At 38.3% G+C, this 22,553-nt stretch overlaps 1 pseudogene; it reads left to right on the forward strand.

Annotated features, from left to right (window-relative positions):
* Nucleotides 1-14,327: 14,327 nt before the first annotated feature.
* On the forward strand, nucleotides 14,328-22,055 carry LOC150041167 (cyclin-J pseudogene; annotated as a pseudogene).
* Nucleotides 22,056-22,553: the final 498 nt, after the last annotated feature.

Genomic DNA, 22,553 nt, shown 5'->3' on the forward strand with positions numbered 1-22,553 from the left:
TCACTCGCACTACTCATTCCAATATATAAGCTACATGGTGAGTTATTGAATACCTTGGTTCTGCTCCATTATCAAAGCAGAATTCCCAAGCCATTTCATTGGATTTTAATGTACATTGCTTCAAGAGCACATAGGGAGACCCAACTTCACAGATTTTATTTGTGCTGATGCCTTACAGTAGCACTTGTATATGACGATTTAAAACACTAGAGTCTTACCACAAAGGATAAGGTTTATTATTTTCTACTTTAAAATTTCATCAACATAGTTGAAATGTCTATTGATCATTTCTTGTGATGCTGCAGCAGCTTATCAAATCCGGTCTCAATCTCTTGTATTCCATTCTATATACAGTGGGTAGAGTGATCCTTCAAGAAGCAAATCATTTCACTCCTGAGTCAAAGACCCTCAATGGGTTCAAATTATTCTATAGTATATAGATTATTCCAAAAGAAGAACATAGCATTATGTTTAATCATGAGACTTAAGTTCTTTATCCACATCAATCATAAATCCCTCACAAACTCCTTATACTCTAGCTTTAATGATCTACTTGTAGCCACTTTCCAAATGCCTAGGAGTCTCTTCATACTACAAATTTCTTGACAAACAGTGTCCCAAGGTAGATTTCCTGATTCACTTCTATTCTTTCAATCAACCAAATTTTGATTACTGGTGAAGAAAGATGGCTCCAAAACACTAGGGACCCAGCCTACAAAAAAAGAGAGTTGGGGAGTCCCAGGAGCTAACTATCCTAAGAAATCAGCAAATATGAATATAGGAAGCAAAAGACTGCTATAACGAACTGGAAAAGAAAACAGTAAAAGCTCATAACCAATATGCTCAAAGAATAAGAAATGCAAAGAACCCTCCCCCACCTCTTGCCATGGAGCCTCAGAGCTGCAATTGTGGCCCTGTGATGCTGGCACCAAGGCAGGAAGCCCAAGATTCCAGCAGGCTGCAGAAACCAGACAGGGGAGACTCATACAGCTTGAGCTCTGGACAGCACAGACAGTGGCTGAGTTAGGAGGGAAGACACAGAAGCCAGGAAGGGGCCTTCACCACCATTGAACAGCCCACAGTAAGACCCAGAATCACTGAGTAGCCTACCAGGATCCTCCCACCCACCTCAGGAGAGCAGTGCTGGTGGCCACATACAGAGCTTAACCCAGATCCTTCTCACTCCTGCCTAAGGAATGGCAAACATTGGGGAGACAAGGGGCCCAGAGTTCTGCCCTTCCCTCTAACAGCCCCCTCCCCCAGGCCATTGAGAGAGACAGATGGGGACTAAGACCCAGCATTCCAAGAGCAGGTGTGGTTGGGGTGCATGTTTTCACTCACCTGTGTGTGCAAAAACCTAGCAAAGAACTCTCCTGCTGGCTGCTGGTGGCAAGCCAGCAACAGCAGGGCTACCCACCAGAACACAGAATGGCCCTGTGCTTCCACTGGGAATTGGGTGTGTGCTTTGCCCTACTAGGGAAAAACAGAAAGAGGGGGATTGCAATCCTGAGCCACTGCTGGGAACTGCAGGGCATACAGGCAAGGGCCAAGTGCTCCTTCTGAGAACCACTGTGGAAATCCCAAAACTGCCTATCCTCAGCTGGGCCTGGCTGCTAAGAACTGGGCAGGAAAACCAGTAAAAGTTGGGCTATTTAGCTGAGACCCAAGTATGCAACTGTGCAACTTTTGGGAACTTGTTGTTATGCCAGCAAAGGCTGCAGAATCAGGGGTGTACTCTACCCTACTACGGTGGTGCTATCTAACTAAGATGCAATGGGCAGAGACAGCAACTGCAAGCTACCACTGGGAACCACTGGGAACCAGTGGACCTGTCAGCAATAGCCACACGTTCCTATTGGGAATAGAAAACATGCCGCACCTTACTGTGGAAAAAACAAAAGAAAACACCTACAGCTGGGCCCTACTGCTGAACATCAGGTGTGCAAGATAATAAGAGTTGAGTTATCCAGGTGAGACCTAGGCAGGTGCATGGATACCAACTGACAATCACCATTCAGAGTAGTCAGGAGTGCCAGCAATAACTACCCATTCATAACGAAAATCAGGTGGGTGGCCCCCCCTCACTGCAAATGTGCACATCAAAAGCTGGGACCTACTGCTGAGAACTTGGTGGACAAGCCTCAACTGCTGTGCTATCTATCCATACCCCAGGTATACACACAGATAACTGTGAACCATTGCTGGGGACCAGTAGACACGCCAGCAAGGGCAGTATGCCCCTGCTGTAAACCAACCGTACATTCCTCCTGACTCCAGAAATACCAAAAGTGTACATCCACAGTTGGACCCGGCTACCTGAAACCACCTAGAGAGCTAATAATAATTTCACTATAGGGCTGAGAACCACGCATATACACAGATGCCTAGAGAACCACCACCTCAATCCAAGTAAAGACTGTCACCTATTAGGCACCAATAGACCAAACTAATAGCAATAATTGGCCAACCCTGAAGTCCCAATGCAGAAATCACAGAGACAAATCATGAAACTTATAAATAAATAATCATAGCCCCACATAAACCGCAAAAGGAACTAAGAGTCAAGATATGGAAGACAAAACACCACATAAAGATATGATATCTAAAGAGATGGGAGACAAGACACTATGCAAAGAGATGATATTAGACCCAAGCAAAAAAATAAGAGAACTCCAAAAACAATTCCAGGAATATAAACAAGAAAGTGCCAAAGAATTTCTTGATTTGAAAAGAGAAGTGGACATAAAAATAGACAAAGTTTGTACTTTTTTACATGGAAAGATGAACACCCTCAGGTCAGAAATGATGGGCTCAATGTCCACAATGCAAAACAGAATAGAAGCTGTAGTATATGCAATAACTGAGATGGAAAATAGAATATCAGGAATGGAAGATAAAACACAAGAGCTGGAGCAGAGAGTCATTAATCTGGAAAAATCACTCAGAATCACCAAAGAGAAGACCAAGAATGGGCAGACACAGCCAAGAAATCTAACATTCATGTAACTGAAATAGATGAAGGGGAGGAATTTCAAATGAAAGGAGTGAAAAACTTATTCACCAGGATTATAGCAGAAAACTTCCCTAGTCTCCAAAGAGAAAATCTCACACACATAGCAAGCCTATAGAACATCTAATAAACACAGATGGAATACTCCCAAACACATCATATTACAAACATTAGACATGAATAGTAAAGAACTGATCCTAAATGCTGCAAAAACGAAAAAAGCTGCACTACAATGAAAAGAAAATTAGAATCACTGCAGACCTCTCCATGCAAACCCTCAATACACGAAGAGCATGGAAAAATATCATCCAAGCCCTGAAGAACAACAATTGCCAAACCAGACCGATAGATCTAGCAAAATTAGCATTTACGTTTGATGGAGAAACAAAAATATTTCTTAAAGAAAAATTATATGAATTAATGCACACTAAGCCTTTATTACAAAAATATTGTATAATCAAGAACAAAGATCAGAACAGCAGGGAATCATCAAAAATCAATCACCTATAGATCAAATTAGTAAGCACAAAAGGGAAAAAACAGAAATAGAAGGAATAATTAAATGACAAAAGACAGACACTAATCACTTCTCCATAATTACCTTAAATTTTAATGGACTTAACTCTCCACTCAAAAGAAGAACTTCAGAATGAATCAGAAAACAAGATCCATCAATATGCTGTCTCCAAAAGACCCACCTCACTGCCAAAGAGAGAGATAAACTCCAAATGAAGGGATGGAAAAGAATGTTTTATTCCAATACACTGTTCAAAAAGGAGGAGTGCAATCCTAATCTCTGATAAAATTAAACACTTGTAAAATAAGTACATAAAGATAAAGATGGCTACTACATATTAATAAATGGGTCAATTCAAAACCAGAATATCACATTTATAAAAATTTACTCTCCCAACTTTGGAACACCTAAGTACATCAAACAAACTCATAGAACTAGAAGACAAGATAGACTCAAATGCAGTCACAGTGGGAGATTTCAGTACACCACTCTCACCAAAGAATAGATCAGCTATGCAAAAGATAAGCAAAGAACCCCCTGAGTTAAATAACACCATAGCACAGCTGGGCTTAGCAGACATCCACAGAGTGTTCCATCCTACGGCAAAACACTATACATTTTTCTCTAAGACCCACAGAACATTCTCAAAAATAGATCATATAATAGTTCACACAAAGAACCTAAGCAGATACAAGAGGACTGATATAGTCCCCTGCATTCTATCTGACCACAGTGGAATCAGACTAGTTCTAAATAACATATATCATTGTGAAAACCACTCAAACTCATGGAAGTTGTATAACACATTACTGAATAACATCTGGTTTATTGAACAAATTAAAAAAGGAATTGAAAACTTCCTACAATGCAATGAAAATGAAAATATATCACAAAGGAACTTATGAGACACAGCAAAAGCAGTCCTAAGGGGCAAATTTATCACCCTAGGAGCCCATATTAAAAAGACAGAAGAAACTCATGTAAATAACCTAAAGAAGCAAATAAAGAACCTAGAGGAGCAAGAAAAAGTTAACTCTAAAACAACTAGCAGGACAGAAAAAACAAAACAAAGTCTGAAATATAATAGATTGAAATAAGATCTACTATACATAAAATTAACACATCAAAAATCTGTTTTTTAAAGAGACAACAAAATTGACAGCCCCCTGGCAAGATCAATCAAAAAAAAAAAACAAAAGGGAGAGAAAAGACTCAAACAAAATTAGAGATGCCATGGAACAATTACAACTGATATACAAAAAAAAATCCAGGCCATCATGAATAAGAACTTGTAGGGCTTATAGTAAATGAAACAGGAAAATTTATTAGAAATGGATGATTTTCTAAAATAAACATAATCTGTCCAAATAGAACCAAGAAGAGATAAGTCAACTGAATAAACCAATTTCATATATGCAATGGAGGAAGTAATCAGAAACCTGCCAACAAGAAAACTGCCAACTAGCCCAGGCCCAGTTGGTTTCACTGAAGTATTCTGTTAAGACTTTTAAAGTTGAGTTAATACCTATACTCTTGGAAGTCTTTTGAGAAATAGATGCAGAGGGAACCATCACAAACTCATTCTATGAAGCCAGTGTCACACTCATCCCTAAAACAGGGAAGGACCCAACAAAAACAAAGCGAACTACAGACCAATCCCTCTGATGAACACAAACGCAAAGCTTCCAAATATAAAACTAGCCAACAGAATCCAGAGATAAATTTAAAAAAAAATTAGACACTATGATCAAGTAGACTTTATCCCACAGATGCAAGGCTGATTTAATATTTGTAAATCAATTCATATATCATATTACTAGAGCTATGATCAATAATCATGTGATAATTTATCTGGATGCTGAAAAAGCATTTAACAAAATACAGCATCGATTCACATTGAAAGCACTAGCAAAAATAGGAATCAGGGGTACATTCTTTAAAATAATGAGAGCCATATATGACAGACCTATGGCTAGTATCAGACTGAATGGAGAAAAATTAGAACCATTTAACTTAAAATAGAGAACAGGACAGGGACGCCTACTCTCTCCACTTCTATTCAATGTAGTGCTGGAAACCTTAGGTAGTTCAATAAGGCAAGAGAAAGACATCAAAAGGATCCATTCAGGGAAAGAGGAAATTAAACTACCCCTATTCACAGATAACATGTTTTTATACTTGAATGACACAATAAATTCCACTCCCAAACTCTTAGAACTAATAAACCACTTTGGCAAAGTGGTAGGATATAAAATCAACCTTCAAAAGCCAGTAGCCTTTCTGTACACCAACAATACACAAACAGAAGGAGAAATCAAGAAAATGGTCCCATTTGCAATAGCCCCCAAAAGTATAAAATATTTAGGAATTAACATAACCAAGGATGTGTAATGAAAACTTACAAAAGCCTAACAGAAGAAATCAAAGAGGATACCAGGAAATGGAAAGATATCCCATGCTCATGGATAGGGAGAATCAACATTGTGAAAATGGCCATACAGCCAAAACTGATATACAATTCCAATGCAATCCCCATCAAAATCCCAAGGACATTCTTTACTGAAATGGAGAATGTAATCTAAATGTTTCCTATAGAACAACAAAACACCTAGAATAGCCAAAGGAATTCTAGGCAAAAAGAGCAATGAAGGTGGTATTACAATACCAGGCTCCAAACTCTACTATAGAACCATAATAACAGAAACAGCATGATATTGGCACAAAAATAGACCAGAATATCAATGAAGAATAGAAGATCCAGAAATGAAATCACATACTTATAGTAAACTTATATTTGAGAAAGGAACCAGAGATATACACTGGAATAAACATAGCCTCTGCAATTATTGATTCTGGCAAAACTGGGCAGCCACATGAAGAAAACTAAAAATTGATCCCATGCACAAACATTAACTCAAAATGGATTGAAGACCTCTTTATCAGTCCTGAAACTCTGAAACTGCTACATGACAGAGTAGGACACTGTAACTCATAGGCACAGGCAGAAACTTATAGAACAGAGTCCGAGGATCACAACAGATTGGAGAGAGACTCGCCAAATGGGACAAAAATAAAATAAGTAAAGTAAAAAGACAGCCAACCAATTGGGAAAAGATATTTACCAAGAATACATCAAACAAAACTTAATATCTATTATCTACAGGGAACTCAAGAAACAAATACCCTCCAAACCCAACACTAAATGGGCAAGGGAACTAAAGAAAAAACTATCAAAATAAGAGGTTAAAATGGCAAAGAAATAAATGAGAAAATGCTCATCATGCATGGTCATAAAGGAAATGCAAATAAAAACAACCCTACGATACCACCTTACCTCAATCATATTTGCCAATATTCTGAACTCAGACAAAAACAAACATGATGGGAATATGGAGAAAGAGGAACCCTACTACATTGCTGGTGGGGATGTAAACTAATACAACCACTCTGGAAGGCAATCTGGAGGTTCTTCAAAAAACTAAAAGTAGACCTTCTCTACGACCCAGCCATACCACTCCTAGGCATCTACCCTGAACATCATAACCCAGGATATGATACGGACACCACCTGCTCAGCCGTGTTCATAACAGCACTATTCACAATAGCAAAGTGATGGAAAAAACCCAGATGCCCTACTGAAGATGAATGGATACAAAAAATGTGATATGTGTGTGTGTGTGTGTGTGTGTGTGTGTGTGTGTGTGTGTGTAATTCTACATAGACAACAGACAAGATAAAATAATGGCATTTGCTGGGATGTAACCAGAGCAAATCATGTTGAGTGAGATAAGTGAAGACCAAAAGAACAATTTGTGCATGATCTCCTTGGTATGTGGATATTAGATCCAAATACTACAAGAGCAATGACTCAATACTGGGGTACTCAAGGTCATTGACATGAACTTGCAGTTATAAGAAAAACTATATATACATAAATGTCTGTGATGGGATATATATTCTATAGACATTGATATGTAGATTGATATGTATCTATGACATAAAAATCTCAGATTAATTTTAATTTTGTTCTTAAATTTATGTGTCAGTGATTGCATGTAGACATTCCATTCTTGAATATTTGTTTGTTAAACTTGATATTTGAAATATGATGCAAAAATCAGTGTTCATAAATCTTTAATAAAAACTCTGATTACCAATTTTTATGAAACATGATCAAATGATATTTATTCCACATATGATAAGGAATACTACATAATGAAAACTGGTGTAGTAGAGCATATTAACAGAATTTGGACTGGGTGGGTTCAAAGCAATCTAAATAATGCAGAAATAAGGAATCTTGGACAAAATCCAATGCACTTTCATGAAAACAAATGTCACAAATTTAGAATACATTTTTAACTTGATAGATGGCATCTATGATTAATTTAGACATAATATTATATTGCATGGTGAATGACTATGTGATCACTCTCTAGAACAGGAAGGTGACTGCCATGACTTTAGTTTCTGCTTCTCTTCCACAATTGACTCATAATTCTAGTCAAGCAATTAATGAAGAAAGATAACACATTTAGATTAATAAAACTACCTCAATACATAAGTGATATCATTTTACAGAGAAAAACATTAAAGGATCCCTACAAATGAGAAATGTAACTTTAATGCTTAACAAATGAGCACTGTAAAGATGTGGGATCCAACATCAATGAGTAACAGTGAAGTATATTCTGTAAACTAGCAACAAATGCTGAAAATAAAATTCACAAAGTAAATCATTTTAGGAAACCATCAAAATATTTAAATACTGTAGAATAAACAGACAATATGTGCAACATACATTCTGAAAATATCTGAAATTGCTGAAAGAAAATAAGAAAACCTAAATAAGACATTGTGCATTTTAGAAATTGGGCCAATTGAAAAGAACACAGTCTCCAGGGCAACATAAATGTTCAATATTCAATGCAATGCTCATTAGGATATCACGCCTTCTTTGTAAAATTGATGATGATCCTAAAGTTCATTTAGGAATGTTAAGTACAGAAAAAAAATCTATAAACAAGGAATAATATACTACAAGTGGGTGCCAGTGGTTTATGTATGTAATCCTACCTACTCAGAAGGCTGAGATCCAAGGATTGTAGTTCAAAGATAAGACAGGCAAGAAAGTCCATGAGATGTTAACCACCAAAAAGCTGTAAGTGAAGCTGTAGCTCAATTGAAAGATCACTAACACTGAGGAGAAAAACTCAGGGAAATGACACAGGGTCTAAGTTAAAAAAAATCCTTACTGCAAAGCTACAGAAATATAGAAACCATAGTATTAGCACCATGGAGAAAATATGAATCAATGTTGTAGAAACAGAAACAAAACCACATGTCTCTTTAAATTGACTTCCATTTACCTGAAAATGATATTTGGTGCAGTAAAGAGTAATCACTCCAAAACTGGTGGTTGAATAATTAGCCACGTGCCAAAAAAGAGATGTATATCCCTCTGAGATTCTAAAAAAATTACTCAAAACCAGGCATCAATGGCTTATATTTGTAATCCTAGCTATTCAAGAGTCTGAGATCTTAAAATCATGGTTTGGAGCCATATCCGGTAGACAAATCTGACAAACATCTATATCCAACTATCTAGCAAAAGACCAGAAAACACATGGTTTGAGTGGTACAACACCAACCCCTAGGAAATAGGATGACGAAAATCTTAAGACCATGAACACACACGTACACACAAACCACACACAAACACACACACACACACACACATACACACACACACAGTTACTTACGATGAATCACGAATTTAAATGTAAATATGTTGGCTATCATAAAACAAAATGAGGTAAAAACTGTTGAATAGGTATAAAAATTAAGGTTGCAACTGCAATGAAGATAAATATTCACATATTTATTGATTAATAAACATAAAATTACCACAAGAAGCAGAATGTCCATCCGTTGGTATAAACCAAAAGGAATTGAAATCAGGCATTTTAACAACAACAACAAAAATAAATCACAAAGGAACGTTCATGGAAATCATTATTAGCAACATGTGAAAATCTCCAAATTGGAAATCAATGGATGATAAGATACATAAATTCTACAATATTACTCATGTATGTCATGAATGAAAGGAATGTAGTTCTGCTCTGAATGGCATCATGAATCATAAAAAAACCATAGCACCAGGATGAATTATGAGTTAATGATTATAATTGAAAGGAGGTATACACAAAAATCTAAAATTTTCTCTATGATTTCTTCTATTGTAAATTTTTAGCCCTGCCAATACTCTAAGGCAGAAATGAGACTAATGGCTACCAATGGACACATTGTGTGTATGGTGAGTAAGGGGTGTAGGGAGAGACTGTGTATGGGTCTGGGGTTTCTTTTGGGTGTGGTGAATGTACTATTAAACCAAAAGATTGTGAATATCTCAGACCAAACTGAACTTACTTGATACCTCAGAGTTTGGGTGCTGTTCCTCAATCCACTTTTCCTTTCTAGGAGGTTCTCCGTGCAATAGAAAATGATAGAGTTCTGTCTGGCAAGAGGAGTCAACCTAATACTAGTTGGATTAAGAGCAGCTCACACAGTGGAATTCTTCTAGCTGTGACATCATCTCAATATGTGCTAAGAAGCCTAGCACTGACCAATGAGGAGCTGATCAGTGGTTGCTAAGACACCTCATAGTACACAATGCCACAATACTTCATAGTACACAAAGCCAGAGCCATTAGGAACCAGCCAGCCTTCAGCAGCACCCAGACAGGCAGAGGGGAGCCTTGATCCACTTCTGGGCTGCGGTCCCACCCACTGCCAGCATATCCAGAAGGCAGTAAAGGTGGGGGAACTTCTCATTCGGGAAGAGGGTTCATTCCTCCATCACAGCAATGGATCTCTTCTTCTCAGTCTTTAAAGTGAAGCACCATTTCCAGGAGGGCTTCTATGGCCCACATTTGCTGCCAGTGCCTCAGTCTACTTGGCCATCACCCTCAACATGACTAGCACCTTACTTGACATAGAAGACCAAGAAGCTCAATATAGCAGATGGAGGTGCCATCAGCCTAAAGTCCTCTACAGACCCATGTATAATAACTCACTGCTCACCAAATATTTGGGGAATACCACAATCTCTGCAGTTGCCCCTTCCCAGAGGTAGTTGCTCTTCCTTGGCACTGGAGCTTTGTCAGGCCTGAGCCCTGGTTCCTGTTTCCAATCCATCCTTCCTCTCATCCATCCACCTGCTCCAAACCAAGCCCCTTCTTTAAGCTTCTTGTATTATTAAAATGTTTCAGGAACACAAAGATCTGTTTCATTGATTTTTTTTAATGTGAGGATGTTACAGAGGGTTGTGATGATTCCAGGACTAGAGAAATAGTAGGGTGTATTTGGAGTGGTGGAGAAAGGAGTGTGAGTTAGAGACAAGGCTCAGACAAGTAAGCTCCTCAGGGAACAGGGTAAGGGGTGGCCCTGGGTAGAATGGGTGGGTTGGGATGGGGTTTGGGGGTTTCCCCTCCTTTCTGCATATACTGGAGCCTTTCTGAGTAAGTGTTATAAAATATGTCATCTAATCTAACAGACCAAGATTGATTCTTGAGAACTCAACACTAAAGTCAGTATGTGTAGTGATGGAGACATAGATGGGTAGTGATGGGTCCAAATGACTAGGGCTTTGGATAGGAAATGGAAGCATGATCAAGAATGAGCCAAAAAAATGAAAGAAAAAAAAAGAACCCAACAACATTTTGTAGTTTCAGGAGTGTACTTTTTGTTACATTGGTATGGAGATGCCCCTACCTGTCATTACCCACCCAGTGACCAATCTTTATATCAGCAAAAGCTGTTGCCGGGCATTGAAGATGATGATCAGGACTATGGCTATGTTCAGGGACCAACATATAGGTAAGCCCAGTGTCACAGACATTTGTTCACTTAGCTAACAGCTCACCTCCTAGATTTGTATTTGGTCCTGACCTCAGGGCAGACTCTGCTGCCCACTTCACTGATTTGAATACACATCTAAGAGCTTGTCTAGGTCTACACTTTTATCCTAGTCTTTCCGAAAGGCCTCTACTACTGTCCATGTCAAGGTCCTCAAAGTGACATGTGGCAGTGCTTCCTTTACTAGCCCCTCAACACAGATACTGTGTGGTCTCCAACAAGATGTCGCCAGGTGAGTTGTCTGCATCAGTACCTCCAGAACTGCTGCCTTGGTGACCATGGCTGCCTTGGTAACCTTAATTAACCCCTCTTGTAAAATTCCTAAAGTTAAAGACTTCTTGTCTAACACTAGGTATTGCTTGACAAGTTTTAATAGTACTTCTTGCAGAAACCAAATGTAGGCAGTTCTGGCATGTCAGCTGGTAGCTACATACTAGCAGTAAGTGCCCTAGACAACAGGGTGCCTGATTGCCCTGGCACTTGTCTAGCAGATGTTTTTCCACTCATCTTGGGAGTTGCTGCTATTTCCTGAGGTATGGAGCTTCTTTATGTAGAGTAGCATGAATCATTCCTACCCTACTGACTCTGGAAAACCACTGCAGGAATAAAACAGCATGCTGAGCACTGCCTTGTTTCCTGCATTAGGGTTGGCTCAACCTGCTACAGCTGCTCTTGCTTCCAATATGCAGTCTCACTTCTACCCTGTTGGCTCTGGCTATACTGAGAATGTACCTGGTTATTTTTTCTATTGTAATTTTGCAGTTCTATTCATAATCTGAATATTGGACCCTTGTTAGATGGTTTGAATTCTATATATCTTTGAATTGTTTTGGCTGTTTCCTTGTATTATCTTTAAATTTATTCAGATGTTTATCCATTTCTGTTTTAGTTTCATTTTCACTTTTTATCATCACAAAATCTATTATTATTGTTATTATTATTATTATTATTATACAATTTGGGAACAATGTGGAATCTATATTACATAAAGTGAAAAAGGATAATTCCCTGACAGAATAAAAGATACAAGTTTCTTCATAGGAAATTGAAAAATTAATAAGTAGATATTATCAATTAAACTATACTGTACCCCTTAAAAACAACTAGAATTTTGTGTATTAGAAAAGTCTCTTCTTGTCAGGTATAAGTCCCCTGAAAGTTCAATAGGTTCTGAAGCTGATTTACCATATTGGTCTCTGGACCCCCCCCCTGCCCATTGTCAGCTAAGTGAGGGAAGACAAAGCAAATAAGTCTAGAGGGCTTACACCACAAGGATGGGACTCCATACCACATTGAAAAGGCTCAAGTGATAGAGTGCTAGCCTTAAGGAATGCCCAAGGACAGTGCTTAGGTCCTGAGTCCAAGCCCCAGGACTGGCAAAAAAAAAAGTTATAAAGGAATAAAAGTTAAATCTGGCAAACATCTAAGAGTCATTTGTCCCACTCAAAGGGTGTTTATTCCATTTACTACTTCCATCAATAAGGAAAACAAAGAAAGATGTTTTACCTTTGGAGGTTTATGCCCACTCCCACATGGTGTCAGCTACACTGGCCTGGCAGGCACAGAGGCAAAGATTGACAGAGGGAGTTTTCTTAGAGAAGAAGAATAGTTTCAGCTAAAAGAATCTGGATCACAGAGAGGAAGAAAGTTGCAGGAGCAATGAAGGAAAAAAAAGGCTTGGTCTTTGGGAATCTCTGAACACTTGCCATTCTGTTGGAGAAATTTATATCTTGCACTATTATGTGGTCAAAATTGCTTTATTCAGGTCAGTAATTGCAATTGTTGAATTGGTACTGAGGCCAAATTTCATAGCTGTTTGAGATGGTTCAATAGATACTGAAGCCAAAGCTGGTACATTTCTTTTGATTTTAGATCTGGCTTCAAACCCAGAAAGGCTAGCTTTCAAGAGGGAACCTGAAGAGTTCCCAGGACCCAACCTGTGTCTTACTCTTAAGGGCACAAGCCAAAGGACACAGCTGTTGGCTGGAAGAGACTGCAGTCACCACATGTCCTTACCAGCCAACTCCTGGGTGACAATGAGAAAAGGAGACAGCCAATAACTTGTACTAAGTCATCTTCAATACACGCTTGAGGCCAGTGGGATCTTCTACTGAGTGGCTGGGCTTCCTCAAAATTAGTCAGTCAGTGTTGGAGGGCCCCTGGACATAGAAAAAAATAGAAGTTTCACTTTGAATGACCTTTCTTGAGAAACCAGAATCCCTACCTCATCATGCCCAGGGGGGGTGGTATGTATAGGCCATTCAAGGTCAAGGAGAGAGAGACAGAGAGAGAGAGAGAGAGAGAGAGAGAGAGAGAGAGAGAGAGAGAGAGAGAGAGAGAGAGGCAGAGAGAGAGAGAGACAGAGAGAGAGAGACAGAGAGAGAGAGACAGAGAGACAGAGAGACAGAGAGAGAGAGAGAGACAGAGAGAGAGACAGAGAGAGACAGAGACAGAGAGACAGAGAGAGACAGAGAGACAGAGACAGAGAGAGACACAGACATAGAGAGACACAGACAGAGATGAAGAAAGAGACAGACAGACAGACAGACAGACAGACAGACAGACAGACAGACATACAGACAGAGAAGATTTCCAGTGGTCTTAACAACTGAGTTTACCAGTCAAGTAAATATAGGCCTATAAGTTTGCCTCCCTTACATGGCAGTGAGAGCCAAGTGCTATGGGCCACATTCCAGCCACCATTCAGCTATCGTAAAAGGAAGGGACCAACTGGCTTTCAGAAAGCCATGGGAGAGAAAGGAAAAAGAGGGGAGATAAAGAGAGAAATACAGTATCTCCTACAAAAATGAACGTCCCTGGGGAACACTATGCTCTGTCAGGAAAGCGTCTGCTAGGAAACTAAGATGTGAATGTTATGAAATGTCAAGTGGAAAAGAGAAGGAAGGCAGAAACCTCAGCAAACCAGAACAGGCTTTAATCATCTATTCAAAGGGACTCCATGTCACAGCTAGCAGTGATAGAGAAACAGAGTATGGAGTAAAGGGAGTTGTAGGTTTTTATACATTCTAGGGTGAGACTCTATTTTGGAATTTCTTTCTTCTATCCTGTTGATGGTTTATTGGCAAGTTTTATTGTAGGGGTATCCTCCTGACACCAACAGTCCTGCTTTTCCAGATAAGACTCATCCTGCATTTCAGATAAGGCTAGGTGTGATGTCTCCCTGAAAATCAAGAGCAGCCCCCTAGGGAGAGTAGTCAGTGGGCCATGGGAACATCATGGAATTATGAGAACAAAGCAGATTACCATCAGGTGGCAATACATTTATTCTATCCAAAATCCTTTTGTGACAAGTTTGGTAGACATATCTTCTAGCAACCTCATGACAAAGGAAAAGATGAGCTTTTATTGCCACGTATGTTTGACCTAAGTAAATTTTTATAAATTTATAAATTTTATAAATTTAGGGAAATATTTTCCCTAAATGAAACATAGAAAGAATGCTATAGAATTAGAAAACAATTTTCTGGTTACAACAAGTATGATAATAGTACACATCCAATCTGGACAGTTTAGGGATGAATTGATATTTTTCTGGTTTGCTTTCCTGGAAAATGGTATTAAATCTACTGTATTAAATGTTATTCAATTTGGTATCACAACTCTGTTGATTATCACATTAATATACCTAATTTCCCACTTTTTATTTCCCACTTAATTTATTTCCTATCATATCTATGCAAAACACTGTTGTGTTATATAAGATTGCTAATAGAAACATATACATACTTAAATAAATACACAAATAAATCATGTGCAGGTTACTCAGATTCATTTTTGCAAGTATTGGGGCTTGAACTCAGGGTCTAGGCACTGTCCTTGAACTTTCTCAAGGCTTGTGCTCTATCCCTTTATCTACAGTACCACTTCTGGCCTTCTGGCTTTTTTTTATATATGGTACAGAGGAATCAAACCCAGGGCTTCATGCATGCTAGGCAAGCAGTCTACTACCAGGCCACAATCCTGGTCTGGTGACTCAGACTCATAATCCATGCTATTCAGGAGGCTGATGTCTAAGGATTGTGGTTTACAGACAGTCTAGGCAGGAAAGTCTGTGAGACTCTTACTTCCACAAAAAGCCAGTAGGGGAGCTATGGCTGTGGTGGTAGAACACTAGCCTAAAAACAAAGGTTCATGAATCACACCCAAGCCCTGAGTTCAAGCTCCAGGACCTGACCTAAGAGAGAGGGGGGCAAAGGGAGAGAGAGGGAGAGAGAGGGAAAGATAGTGAGAGAGAGAGAGATTTTCTTTCAGAGAATAGTATGGACATTGAAGATGAAAATACTGGTTTTCCTTCCAAACTTGCATGGAACAAACTGTGCTTACACATCTAAAATTCTCCAATACTTCCCAGATAGTAAAATTATTTAACTATGACATATTATTGAATGAATTTTCCCTTTTATGATTTACTATTTCACTATTATTCAAACAGAAATTAGTAAATTGATTGCTAGAGACATACATATCCTACAAGAAATTGACACTGTATTGACAATATATGCAAAAGTTACATTCTAATGAAATTTTTACAGAGGAAAGGAGGAAGCTTGTACTTACGGAATTTCCTGGCACATTTAGTCTTTGTATTATTTAAGACGACAATTTATTTTATTGTGTTATTTGTGATTTTGAAATAGGAATAACAAGTGTACAATTGTATATAGCACTAATAATTTGTGACGAGATTTATGTATTATTTGAAGGATGAAGATATTTGAGACAAGGTTTTCCCATTCTCATGGTCTGAGTACTCCCACTGTGGCTTCCTGAAAATCACTAACAGCCTTTACTACCTCAACACTGAATGGCAGTGGCTTGTTTGTCAGCTCACATTAGATAACACTGAACTCAGCCCTAGAACTGCATGGGATATGGGTACTGTAGAGCAAGGAAAACTACTGTATTCCCCATGCCATCTTTATTGCAATATTCATACTGGGCTTAATTTATACATCTGCTCCACTAAATGAAGGGTTAACAACATTCCTCATATGCAGGAAAGGTAGTGAGATCTAATGACACACTGACTTGCTTGGGTGTGGCAATAAGTGAAGGAATACCTTTGTGTTAAAACCTTTAAAATGAGAGAATATCTAGAAGTTAAAACGATGAGCTAGTCTCAGCTTTGCCCTCGTCAGCTTCTTGACTTACACTTTGAACTCCAATTTCTGGGTTCCCTCATTTCTACCTTTCTCCAATGAATTACTAATATCTGGTTTCAAAGTGTTTAATGAGATTGGAACTGATAACAGATATTCAGCAATCACTGTGAGCAGTCATTTCCCAAATAATGGACTGTGATCTATGAAAATACACATTGGTTTTGATCTTTCTTTCCCAACTCAGGATTTGTGAATCCACGTAGTACTATGCACTTTATTAGGCAATCAATTGTCATGAGGTTGAATGAAGTAGCAGCCAGGAATATCCAACTCTTTAGTACTCAGGCAGAAGCTATGGACACTTATAGATGTGTTAAATAATGCCCTGCATTGTATCCATTGTTTCTATTACAAAGCCCAAGTTAGCATTCAGCATAAATTTGCTTCATATGGTTGTTAAATTGAAAATTTCAGAAAAATATTGAAGCTTGATCTGAAGGCCAGGGGAGTCTCCTTTAGGCTTTAGTCTTTTCAGCTCAAAGCCAACAGTCTACTATATAGTCACACCTCCAATTCTGTGTTTTCCAGTTAACTAGTGTTGGTAGTATCGTGGACTTGCTGTCTGTGTTTGATTTTGATCACAAGCATCAGATCTCAGATCCCTGAGTAGCTAGGATAATAGACACGTGTCAACTGACCTGATTTAAATGGTATTTTATTTCTGAGCATTGTAATTAGGGGTGTCTTTCAATTCCAATACATTCTCATAAATAGAGGAAAGATTTCAATGTAGAAATTCTGTTCCATTGAAGTGCTTTTATATTATTAGTGGAACATAATATGCTCTGCCTTAGTCACTCTCTCAGTCTAACTTTGAAATTTAATTAATATACCAATACTACTATTTGATTTCCATGTATGGAAGTTAAGTCATCTGATGCTTGTCATTTCATGGCTATGGATGAAAAACAAAGGTTATAATTTGAATTACTCCCAAGCAGCTATATTTTTCTGCCAAAACTCTTATAACATAACATATATAACATAGCATATAACATAATTTGACCATTACTCTTCGTGGAGCAGGTACTCTATTCATGGTCTTTGTTCCTCATATCTTTATTCTTTTGCACATTTTAAGTACTTTACTATACAGCACAGTAAACTGTGTGATTTTTTGTGAATAAGAGAACGGTATTAAGAAAACTCTAGCTTTGACTGCTGTTGAGAATTACATCGGATAAGAAATAGAGAAAACCATCCCCCCAAAAAAGAAAGAGAGAAAGCCCATTTGTACAGTCCCATGGAGGTTGGCCGGTGACTCTTGTGTGAGACCCCTCTCACACAACTGTAACTTTGATTACAGTTTGTAAAAGAGCACAAGAAATCCTGAGAAACTGAGGCTTTGTCATAAGTAATTCTCCATATAACTTTCAGGCTAAGGAGAGCAAGATGGTAGGGATAACCTGTTTCTGAGTAAGAACCTTGGACTTTTAAGATGAGGAATGTATTTTCAAGTGTAATGTGAATGAGAAAGATGAAATGAGAAAGACTCTGATGATGCAAGATGGAGAGAAAGAGCGAATTAACCTAAGACCTGCCTTGGCCCTTGGTAACAATGTCGTGGTTATTTTCTAGTGGCCCTTTCTTCTTCCTGTTTTCTACTTCCGCTTTTCCCCAAAGTATTTAACTATGTGCCTGACGCTATAAACTCGAGATCTGCTGCGCTTTCACGGCTGACACAGCTCCCGGCTCAGTGTGTTTTTTCCAGTCATTAGGTGGTGGACTGAGCTGTTGAATCTTACCCTCTTGCTCAACTCCTTGGGACTGTAGGCTGGCCGTGGGTGTCCCTTTTGTACTAGTGTTGCCGGAAAGCAACATTTGCTCAAGTGCAGAATGGTACCCTTGAGCCAAAACGTGTCCAAGGATAGTGGCCAGGCCCTAAGTTCAAGCCCAATGACTGAAAAAAAGAAAAAAAAACAGTTCCTAACTAAATTAGTATCACTTGAAGGCACATTACACTGGCTCATCTAAGTGTAAATCTGAAATTTAAACCCAATACCTGTTAAACACACACACACACACACACTTTAAAGCATTCTAAATAAAGCATAGTGTGTGATCTTGGATTAGAAATAGACACATGGAACATACCAGTAGTATGAACAATACATGAAAACCCAAAGTAATATTCCAAATGACTACAGAATCTGGTTTTAGTAAATGAAGTAAAACTTGGAAAGTATACCCTATTCAACTAATGAGGATGAGAAAACTGAAGCAATAGAGCAACTGAATCTTTGTGATATTGAAAGGGGAAAAAAGTGATTGTAGGTGATCATAGAATTAACAATTCAAATTGTAGCCTAAAATCTTTTTTTTGAAAAATGGTTATTAACTGACTGATGGTGGCTTACACTGTACTCTTAGCTACTCAGGAGTCTGAGATCTAGGATCATTTAAGGCCAGCCCAGATAGTAAAGCCCATGAAATTTTTTTTTGCCATCCCTGGGGCTTGTACTCAGGGCCTGGCACTATCCTTGAGCTTTCTCAAGGTCTAGTGCTCTACATCCTGAGTCACAGCACCACTTCTGGCTTTTTCTGTGTATGGGGTACAGAGGAATCAAACCCAGGGCTTTGTGCATTCTAGGCAAGCACTCTACCACTAGACCAGAGATTCTTATCTAATTAACCACCAGAAAGAAAAAAAATGTTCAAGGCAGAAGTGGAGCTGTTACTCAAGTGGTAGAGCATTCCCCTTAAGAAAAATTAAACCACAGATATAGAAAAAGGCCTGAGTTCAAGCCCTAAAACCAACACACACACACACACACACACACACACACACACACAATAGTTATGAATTTAGAGCAATGCACACTTATTTGATAAAAACACAGTAAATCACAGTCATGATTAAAATCTTCATGAATGAACAATAACAATTAATGGGTCAATCCTATTTGTGGTGGTGGGCATACAGATAAAAGCAGTAAAGAAATACCAGTTCACATCTCTCTCAGAAGATAACATTAACAACACAGGGGAAGTCTACCTTCTGATCTGTTGAGGCCAAAATGAAAACATTGCAACATACATACATAATATAACCCTAGCATCCCATTGAACAAGTGCATATCTTTGTAACTATTTAAAACACTTGACCAGTGAGCTAGAGGTCATGTGTCAACTACATCCCATTATTGTGGTGAGTGACCCATCCAGAAAATCATTGCCAGGAAATCCTATGAAATAATGGACAGATAGTAACTACTGGGATAGAAGTTAGTACAAGGAACATGGATCAGTGTGAAACCTACCACAAAGTAGATATTGAAGGGACACCGATTTGAAAAAAGATAGTTTCCCTTTCCCTAAACAATAGCAGCAGCAGCAGCAACAACAACAACAGCAGAGTCCATATTCCAAAAGTCAGATTGGGCCAAGGTAAGGGCATTAAATTATTTCTCTAATGCAGAAAAAAATGAAAACATAAAACGATCAAAGAAAGCTGTGTTCTGTGGCTCATGTCTGTAATCCTAGCAGGCTGAGATCTGAGGATCTTGGATCCAAGCTAACCTGGCAGGAAAATTCATGAATTATTATTTCTAAATAAATACTACAAAAGCTGAAAGTGGAGAAGTGGATCTTTGGCTCAAATGATAGGTCATTAAGGAAAAACAAAATAAAATAAAACATCTCAAATATAGAACCAAGGCCCTGAGTGCAAGCCAAGGACCAGCCCACACAGGTGCACACATGTGTGCACACACATGCACTCATGTACACACACAAACACACACATACACATACAAATCATCTACTAAAAATAAATTTTTAGGAATTTCAGAAATGACTTTAAATTCAGAAATAATTTCCAATATTTTAATACAAATATAAAAACATTGAAATCAATCATTTTGAGACCTAAGCAATGTGTGTCCCCTGCTCTGGCTTTGTAAACTGAGCTGCCTGCAGGCCCTTCAAAATGGGCAGAGCTTTGCAACAAACTGTCTGCAGCACCAGCCACAGCAGAGGTTTTTTTTGGGGGGGGGTCATGCCACCATATTCCATGGAGCTGATGGGAATAGTGGTGGCAAGGACATCTGGCTGATGGTATTTACCAGGCTCTTGGGTATAACAATGTGAAGTTGCCTCCTGCAAAGGCCTGTCCCCTCAACTAAGTCTCAGGAGGTACTTTGTTGACTTGCTTGCTCTGATGAGCAAAGACTTCTGCTCTACATCTTGCTGTCTATTTATTGGACAACACAACTACATTTAGTTGTACTTTCCTGTTCATTTGAGAAGAAAGAATGTAACATGCCTAAATTGGAGCATATCAACATCCTAGATTACATGGCTAATATGAACCCACTATCAATAAAACAAAATTAGCCAAATACTTGCTTTCTGTCACAGGCATGATATAATAAAGTCATATAAAATACAAATATTCAATAACATGAGAAACATGTCAAATTCAATTTGCCTTTTAAATATTTTATTTTGCTTCAAAGTAGTAATAGAATTTAGCTTATCCAATTACTATTTCTTTTTTTTTGGCCAGTCCTGGGCCTTGATCTCAGGGCCTGAGCACTGTTCTTGGGCTTTCTCAAGGCTAGTGCTCTACCACTTGAGCAACAGCACCACTTCTGGCTTTTTCTAGTACATGGTACCAAGGAATCGATCCTGGGTCTTTGTGCATGGTAGGCAAACACTCTAACACTATACCAAACTCCAGGCCCCCAATTACTATTTCTTTTAAAGACATCTTTTAGAATATGAAGTTCAATGGTCATCTATACTAAATAGTATCAACAATTTGTGTACATCTGATAGTTTCATTTTCAAAAAGTTTAGATCAAATAGAGTGGAAATATGTCATATGTACTATGATTTGCACACTTAATTTTCTATTTAAAAGTACTCTATCAATAACAACTATTTTTATTTATTCTTGAGCTTTATACACATATGTACCTACTATGCAATGATCTGTATTGACAAAGCAAAAAAATTGCTACATATGGAATTATTATTATTATAAACCTTTCAGAGGACCCTCTGTCTACCTATGGTTGCCCACTTCATGGAATATTATGTCTCTGAAGCTATACCTGAAACACACTTTCACGATATTTGGCTAATGATTTAATTACAAAAAAAATTTCTACTTGGCCAGTTATACAGACTAATTCCTTGAAGTGTCCCTGAAACCTTATGTCTTTCTAAACTATATACCTTCTTTAGTAGGGGATGCATATGTGGCATCTTTGAGGATTATATTTTGTCTTCCTCCAAATTTGGTTTACAAAACTGCATCATCTTAATGCTTATTCATGGGATTTCTTAGTGCAGTATATTGAATGGCTATTGCTTGCTCATAGTAATGATGTGAAAGGAAAAAAAAGAACAGAAATGTTTGTTAGGCCTTCGGCCAGCACAACTAGGCATGTTCCAAATAGCCTCACAGCTTTTTTTATGATCCATTTTTTTATTGTTAGGGTAATGTATAAGGGCGTTACCGTTACATTTGCCAGACAGTAGGTGCATTACTTCTCAAACATTGACACCCCCTCCCATGTTTCTGTCCCCCTTCTTATGTTTTTGTCCCCATTTCTTCCCCCCACTCTTCTGAATCATCTTGTTTTCCCCCTTCCCTTTCATATTTCAAATAAACAAATAAATATATATACAATATACCAGGTTACAAAATCAGATACAGTAACAACATGAGATTAACCAAAGGACAAAAAAGAGAAGAGAAATAACTTAGTACATTAAGAACAATAATCATACTAGATAAAGCTCTTGTTTCCATATCTGTATGGAAACAAAACGCCAGTCTTGGCGCTTGAACTTAGGGCTTAGACACTGTCCTTGAGCTTTTTAGCACAAGGCTAGGTCTCTACTGCTCGAGCCACAGCACCACTTCTGTCTTTTGGGGTCCTTAATTGGAGATAAGAGTCGCAGACGTTCCTGC

This window comes from Megascapheus bottae, chromosome X (assembly GCF_031878675.1).
Source record: "Megascapheus bottae isolate mThoBot1 chromosome X, mThoBot2.hap1, whole genome shotgun sequence".
Lineage (NCBI taxonomy): Eukaryota > Metazoa > Chordata > Mammalia > Rodentia > Geomyidae > Megascapheus > Megascapheus bottae.